We start from the raw sequence: 6,000 nt of genomic DNA, 5'->3' as shown, positions 1-6,000 counted from the left end.
GATGAACCTTGCAGCCCTCTGACAGCCCATGACCATTCCGTCTCAGGGTAATTTAGCAACAAGGTCTGACACAGAGGGGCGTTCCTGACCAGCTAACGTGTGGCTGCAGATGCTCTGAGGCTGAAAGATAATCCAGTCAGTAAAGAGCATTAGGAAATGCCAATCTAGTTGGTCACTGTAAGCAAACTGCTTGTTTAAAGTTGCAACTAGTAAGAGGGCAGGGTGGCATTCCCAACATCTGCAATTACACTGCTTACAGTGATAGAATAGGATAGAAAAGTACCGTTAACAGCCCAGTTCTAGTCTCCAGCAAGGACAGAAACACTGAACACTTGAAATTATTTTTTATTACTCTTCCAGAGCAGCAGGCACAGCTCTGATGGAGTGTCCAAGCTGCCATGTGGGTTGTTTGGGTGAGTAGTGCGTGGCTGAGTAGACATATGGTGAGGTGAAGCTTCAGTCTGTGCAGGTTGAAGCAAACTCTGCCTATTCACTTTCTGCCACTGCTGGGCAATTAGGCGAATCAGGACCTCACTGATTTTTTTTTTCCTGTCCATGTTTGTAAGTGAAATACATAAAGTATCTGCAGAGCTCATGCCTCAGTTTCCCTGCCATTGTCTTTGTCTGCCCCCTCTTAGCAGCCATTAAAAAATGAGACAAAAATAACACTGTTCGAGCTGAATGTATCTCTGTGCAGAGGGATCATGTAATGCCCTCTACAGTATGCAAGCCTTGCCTTGAGACTGCATATGGCTGATGGGTGAAGCAGCCACACAAAGAGGGCTGTTGTATTGTCAAGCTCCTTCGGCACAATAGAAGTCTCTCTCATCAGCATAAAGCTCTTTTGTGCGGACAGCAAAGCATTTTCAGGGGCCAGTTTGCCACAGTGGAGGGAACAGCCCCGGACACCAAGCAGCATCAGGCTTTCACCATCTCCTTGTCCACTGTGAGGAGTTTTCTCTGACATTGCTTCCTCTACACTAAACACACAGCTGCACTGAGGCTGGAGAAACAAGCTACCGAAAGAGGCCTTCTCATGCACCCACTTCTTCTGCCAAGGCACAGTAAGGGAGCCTCCATCTTCTCCTGTCAGGACGCTGTTGGTAAGGTGACCTCCAAACTGTGCCATCTGCCCTTCCCCACAGTTGGTGGCATGTGATGAAAGATGCGGTAACATCTCGTGATGAGTGTTCATCCCTGAAAGGGGAAGGGCCAGGGGAGGCTGGGAACTGCGGCTGCAAGTTCAGAGCTGTCCTGGGGCCTTCTGGCAAGGATGCCAGGTGTGCCTGGGACACTGGGAGCCTCTCACTCCTTATCCTGAGCCCTCCAGGGCCAAGGTTGCAAGTCCACTCAAATGTGCTGACATGAGTCTATCTTGTGAGCTGAGGGAGCTCCTCCTGTTGCTCTGTCAGGACAGGAGCACTTGTGAGGCCTGTGCTGGAAACCACATCTGAAAACAGACCGTGTCAACAGAATATCAAACCAGACACTGGTTACCTCTAAAACCACATGTGAAGCCTGATTTTAAGCTGAATCTGCCAGAAGTGCATGGCCAAATGGCTCATGTGACCGCATTTCCTGTTGTCCCTGGGACCAGAGTGCTGCGTTGCCATGAAGCAGAGCATTCATCTGTTGAGGACAGAGCAGCCTCGGGCACCTCCAGATGCTCCCATCGCTGTGAGACCTGCCCAGGCAGGCGGCTGATCCTCAGGGGTGTCCCAGCCTGCGCAGGGCACCTGGCTGGTTCATGCAGGGAGAGATGGGGAGGGATGGTCAAAAACGAGAGAAGAATTGGAGCGGTTCAGCAGCATCTGCCCTCCCTGTCGACAGATTTGGGGCACTGGGTGCGGTGGGCATTTTTGCGTATTGATGAGCAGCAGAGGAAGAGGAAAGGAGGGCCTGAATGGGGGCACATAGGGTGAGAGAGGGAGGCTGCCATGCTGCTCTATCCCCGCCGCTTCGAGCAGCATTTCTTTTCTGCACATTTAATATGCAATTATTTAATGGGGTGTATTAGAGCATAACGGCCATAACTTAAGACCTTTCAGTCAAGATTAAACAGGTGCCGAGGCTTTCTTTTCAAGGCTGGGAACAGCTGTGAGCCTCCCCTTCTCATACGTGACTACAGTACACGCGGGGGCCTTCCCGTGCCCTCCCCCTCCATGCTGTGTGCTCCCTCAAAGGCCCTTTTTTGTCTTCCCACAAGACACCGTCCAGGCAATTCACAGGGAGCAGGCGAAAAGAAGCGTGATTTATTAGCTCTGGCGTGGAGGGCAAGGTTTTGACCTCAGGTGTGAATCTGAGAAAAATATTATTTTCCAGACAGCCAGCTCTCTCCGAGTGAATTAAAACTGCTATTGTGAGGAAATGTATTAAAGCCATTTCAGCTTTTATGACAATATCAGCATGGCTACTTTACAGAGCGCCTAGGATGTGGACTTGCCCCAAGGTGCTTTATAATCATCTGTTTAAAGGGAGAGAATTTGCCTGCAGAGATGAATCAATGAGTGTATTTTATGAAACATTAATGACTGCTTTTGTAGATGTAAATTCCGGGGTATGTTCTTGCATCTCTCCGTGCTGTCCTACAGCTGCAGCTGAAGCCCATTTGCCGTTATGAGGATCATCATCTAGCAGCACAGTTGAGCTGGAGGAGCTTTACATCATCTCCTAATGTAAACAATATTGTAAGAGAGTCCGACAGCCCCACAGGATTTTCATTGGGCGATGATTGATGTGGAAAGGGATGGAGCTGCAGTGATTCTGCATCAGTCACAGCTCTCACTTGGCTCTCAAACTGACCCTGTTAGCACAGTCTGACTTGGATCATTTGTCTCAGAAGTACCAAGGGATTTTAAAACAGCTGTGGATTCAACCATTTCAAATGGGAACATATTTTTGGTTTGTGGTAAGAACAACATAAACCGTATGTGTTTCAGAGCTCGGGCCCCAGCATTCCTGGCTTGTTTTGTAAGCGCGTCTTTGCTTTCCTCTGCAACATTTGCACACGCGGCTCCACAGCTGCTTTTTTTTAGTTTTGTTTTTCCACTTCAGGTCTTCCTTCCCTCCTCTCCAGTCCCCCCCTTCCCCCCTCCCCTCCAAGAAAGAAAGACAGAAAGAAAATGAATCCCCTCTGCAAAAGGTTTAAACTCCAGCAATGCTTAAGCAAAGGAAGGATTTGTGTTCACCCACTGGTGTGTCTCCCATCTGACGTATTTTCTCCTAATTGCTGTTGATCACATAAATGCCCGCTGGTAAAAGCAACTACAAGATGCCATGGTCAGATCCATGGTGCAGTAACAGCGCGCTGCCAGCCCTCTCTGTGTGTCCAGATGGGTATCCCATTTCACTAATGCAAAAGTACTCTGATTTTTTTCTCTCTCCAGAGCATCCCATTGCTCTGCCCCTCCTCCTTCTGCAGGTCCCTTCCCTAGTGACATCTGTTCCCAGGAATGATGAGACAAGATTTGAAGCAATTACTATAGTTTGTATTTCCTGAGCCAGCTTGCTGTGTGTGTGTGTGTGTGTGTGTGTGTGTGTGTTAAGAACACAAGTGCTTAAAGTCAACAGGGTGTAGAAGGTAACACAGTTCCCCACCTCAAAGCTAACAATATTTTGCTATATACATAAGAGCTGTAGGTCTTAATTTTCTGGCTCCTTTCTCAATTGTACAATTTTCAGTTATTGCTTAATGAAGCATACTTGCCTCCCATAATGTGATATTATATTATCTCTATGCTCTTGTTAAAGGCCTTGTGCTTCACCCCAAGCACCTGTGGCTGATACGCAAGGAGAAAAGCTCTGATGTGCCAATTGGACTCTGATTTTGTGGCAGGACAAGCCAGACTTTGGAAAACACTCCTCTGCCTTCCTCAAGGCCGAGCACAGCAGGGAGCTTGAGGCGCCTGGTGCCTGAAATGGAGGAAGGCAGGCTCTGTGCTGCACGATGGATGTCACAGCAAGAGGGAGAGCCGAGTTATTTCCGCAATCCCTTCGCATAATGGATGGGGATGTCAAGTTGCCGTCATCTGAAGTATGAGCACCTTGGAACCAAACAAAAAATGACTGGCGGTGTCAGCTTTCAGGAATGTATGAGCAGAGGTGGTGGGGAGCTGCACATGCAGCTCAGGCTTTCTCCAGCGTCTTCCTTTCAGCACAAGGGATGACCTTGGCCCCTCTCCTCTTCCTCCACAGACTGTCACGCACAGATCTCCCAGTCTGAACCCTGTGCACACTCGCTGCAACGTGAGCAGCTCTCAGCAGGCGGTGCCTCAGGCAGGAGCCCAGCTCAGGGCGGAGTTGTGGCTCCAATCTGCAGATCTGCCAGAGGGCTTTGAACAGATCTGAGCATCTGCAAATCCTGCCTGGCTTCTGATCCGTCTCTTTGCTGTCAATTGCTCGTGTGGGATGTGATACACAGATCCACTGGGCAGCATCCTCTGTACAGACACAAGTGAAGATGGAGCAGAGCTTAGTGCTAATCACAGAATGACTGCAGTCACACCTCAAAGTCTCCTGGCCAGAGGATGAAGCACTGACCATATCATCATCATCGCCTCCATCATTTTGAGTAACCCTGATGGTGAGCTATTGACGGTATGTTGAAGAGCTGTCTGCTCTCCATCCATCACAGTCCTCTCTCAAAGTGGGGACTCACGTGCAAAAAGTCTCATTGCTCACATCTTGGTCTTGGATGGCCAGAAATTCTCATCTCCAAGGCTGTAGTGGTGCTGTATGGTATTAGTAGGAAATTGCAACTCATGTTTTCCCTGGAAAAATGCTACTGACTGCAGTGAGTCAAGGTGCTGGAGAGCACTGCTCTCCATTTGGAACAATTCCAGTGCAGTCCCTGTCAGAGCTTTGACCCACAGAAGGCCATGTGGAGCAGAATGGGAGTTTTTCTGAGTTTCTGGATTTGGTGCCTTGGGCTGCGTGGTGACCAATGGCTTTGAAATAGTACTACATCAGAAGAGCTGTGACAAGAGTTGCTTGCCTCTGAATAGACATTCCCCAAATGCTGCCCAAATGTTTTTTTTAAGTACAGAACCCTCAAAGCCTGGGCACTGCTTCTCCCTGTCCCAGCTGAGCCACCAGGATCACTGCTCATTAAATGTTCCATGTAAAATGAGTATGGGATCCTTGGATCAGTCCCCACCCATGGACTGTCAGGATATTTCAGTGTCTGGAGAAAGTTCCCATCTGCAGCCCCATGTCACCAGCAATCCCATAATGTAATGGAAGTTCATTCCTAGGAAAGCAGGGCTGTTCTGGCATTCAGATCAGATTCTGATTTGAATTCAGTTTAGTCCACCAAGGTAATAACAAGGGCTAGGATCACAATCTGATGGAATAACTTAGTAAGCCATGTGAGGTCACTATTGCTTCTTGAAAATATGGCTTAAACATAATTTACCTGGCAGTAACTTGACCTGGAAGAGAGAGGTTTATCTTCTTGGCATGCTGTGTCTGAGTAGCTTGACAACCTCTACATAGATTTGAGATCTTTCCTTCTACAGCTGGCTGTTATTACTTATAACCTCTTAATGCAAAAAGTGCTCCTCCCAGAGATCTCTCTCCTTTTCTTTCTTTCCTCTTATTTATTTAAATACATAAATATTTGCGATTTATTGCATAGTGCCTGTTTTATGATCTCAGGCCCACACCCTTGCAGCCATTGTAATCTGATCATGACACTAAAAACCTTTGTTATGTTTCAGACACGTTCACTTCTAACTGTTATGCTATGTTACAACATACAATTTTGGGGCATTTAGGATCCATCGATTAAAGGACCAAAGTTGAAAACTTCCTCATGGACGTACCTTGCAGTATTGTTTGGAATCCCTTTTACAGACACACGGCAAGGAGAAACAGGGGAAAACTGCTGCAGGGGACCCAGGAGAAGGTCAATTTCTGCTCACACTCCACCACTGTACTGCTCTTCCCAGGGCTTGGGGGCACCCTCCTGTCTCTTGTCGTCCACTGTAGTTCCAGAAGGGA

General features: G+C 48.0%; 1 long non-coding RNA gene across 3 annotated transcripts; it reads left to right on the top strand.

The window, feature by feature from the left end:
• Positions 1 to 882: 882 nt before the first annotated feature.
• Positions 883 to 5,808, top strand: LOC122189181. Of its 3 annotated transcripts, none has more exons than XR_006181729.1 (3): positions 883 to 1,103; positions 2,592 to 2,908; positions 3,751 to 5,808. It is a non-coding gene; the product is annotated as an uncharacterized LOC122189181 (long non-coding RNA). The 3 variants fall into 3 exon arrangements; XR_006181730.1 differs by having other exon boundaries at positions 2,323 to 2,908; XR_006181728.1 differs by having other exon boundaries at positions 883 to 2,908.
• The last annotated feature ends 192 nt before the right edge of the window (positions 5,809 to 6,000 follow it).

The sequence above is a fragment of the Lagopus leucura genome, unplaced genomic scaffold (genome assembly GCF_019238085.1).
Source record: "Lagopus leucura isolate 7727_CA_CO unplaced genomic scaffold, USGS_WTPT01 Super-Scaffold_100157, whole genome shotgun sequence".
Taxonomy (NCBI): domain Eukaryota; kingdom Metazoa; phylum Chordata; class Aves; order Galliformes; family Phasianidae; genus Lagopus; species Lagopus leucura.
The sequence above is the reverse complement of the archived record's forward strand: the minus strand, read 5'-3'. Positions and strand labels throughout refer to the sequence as shown.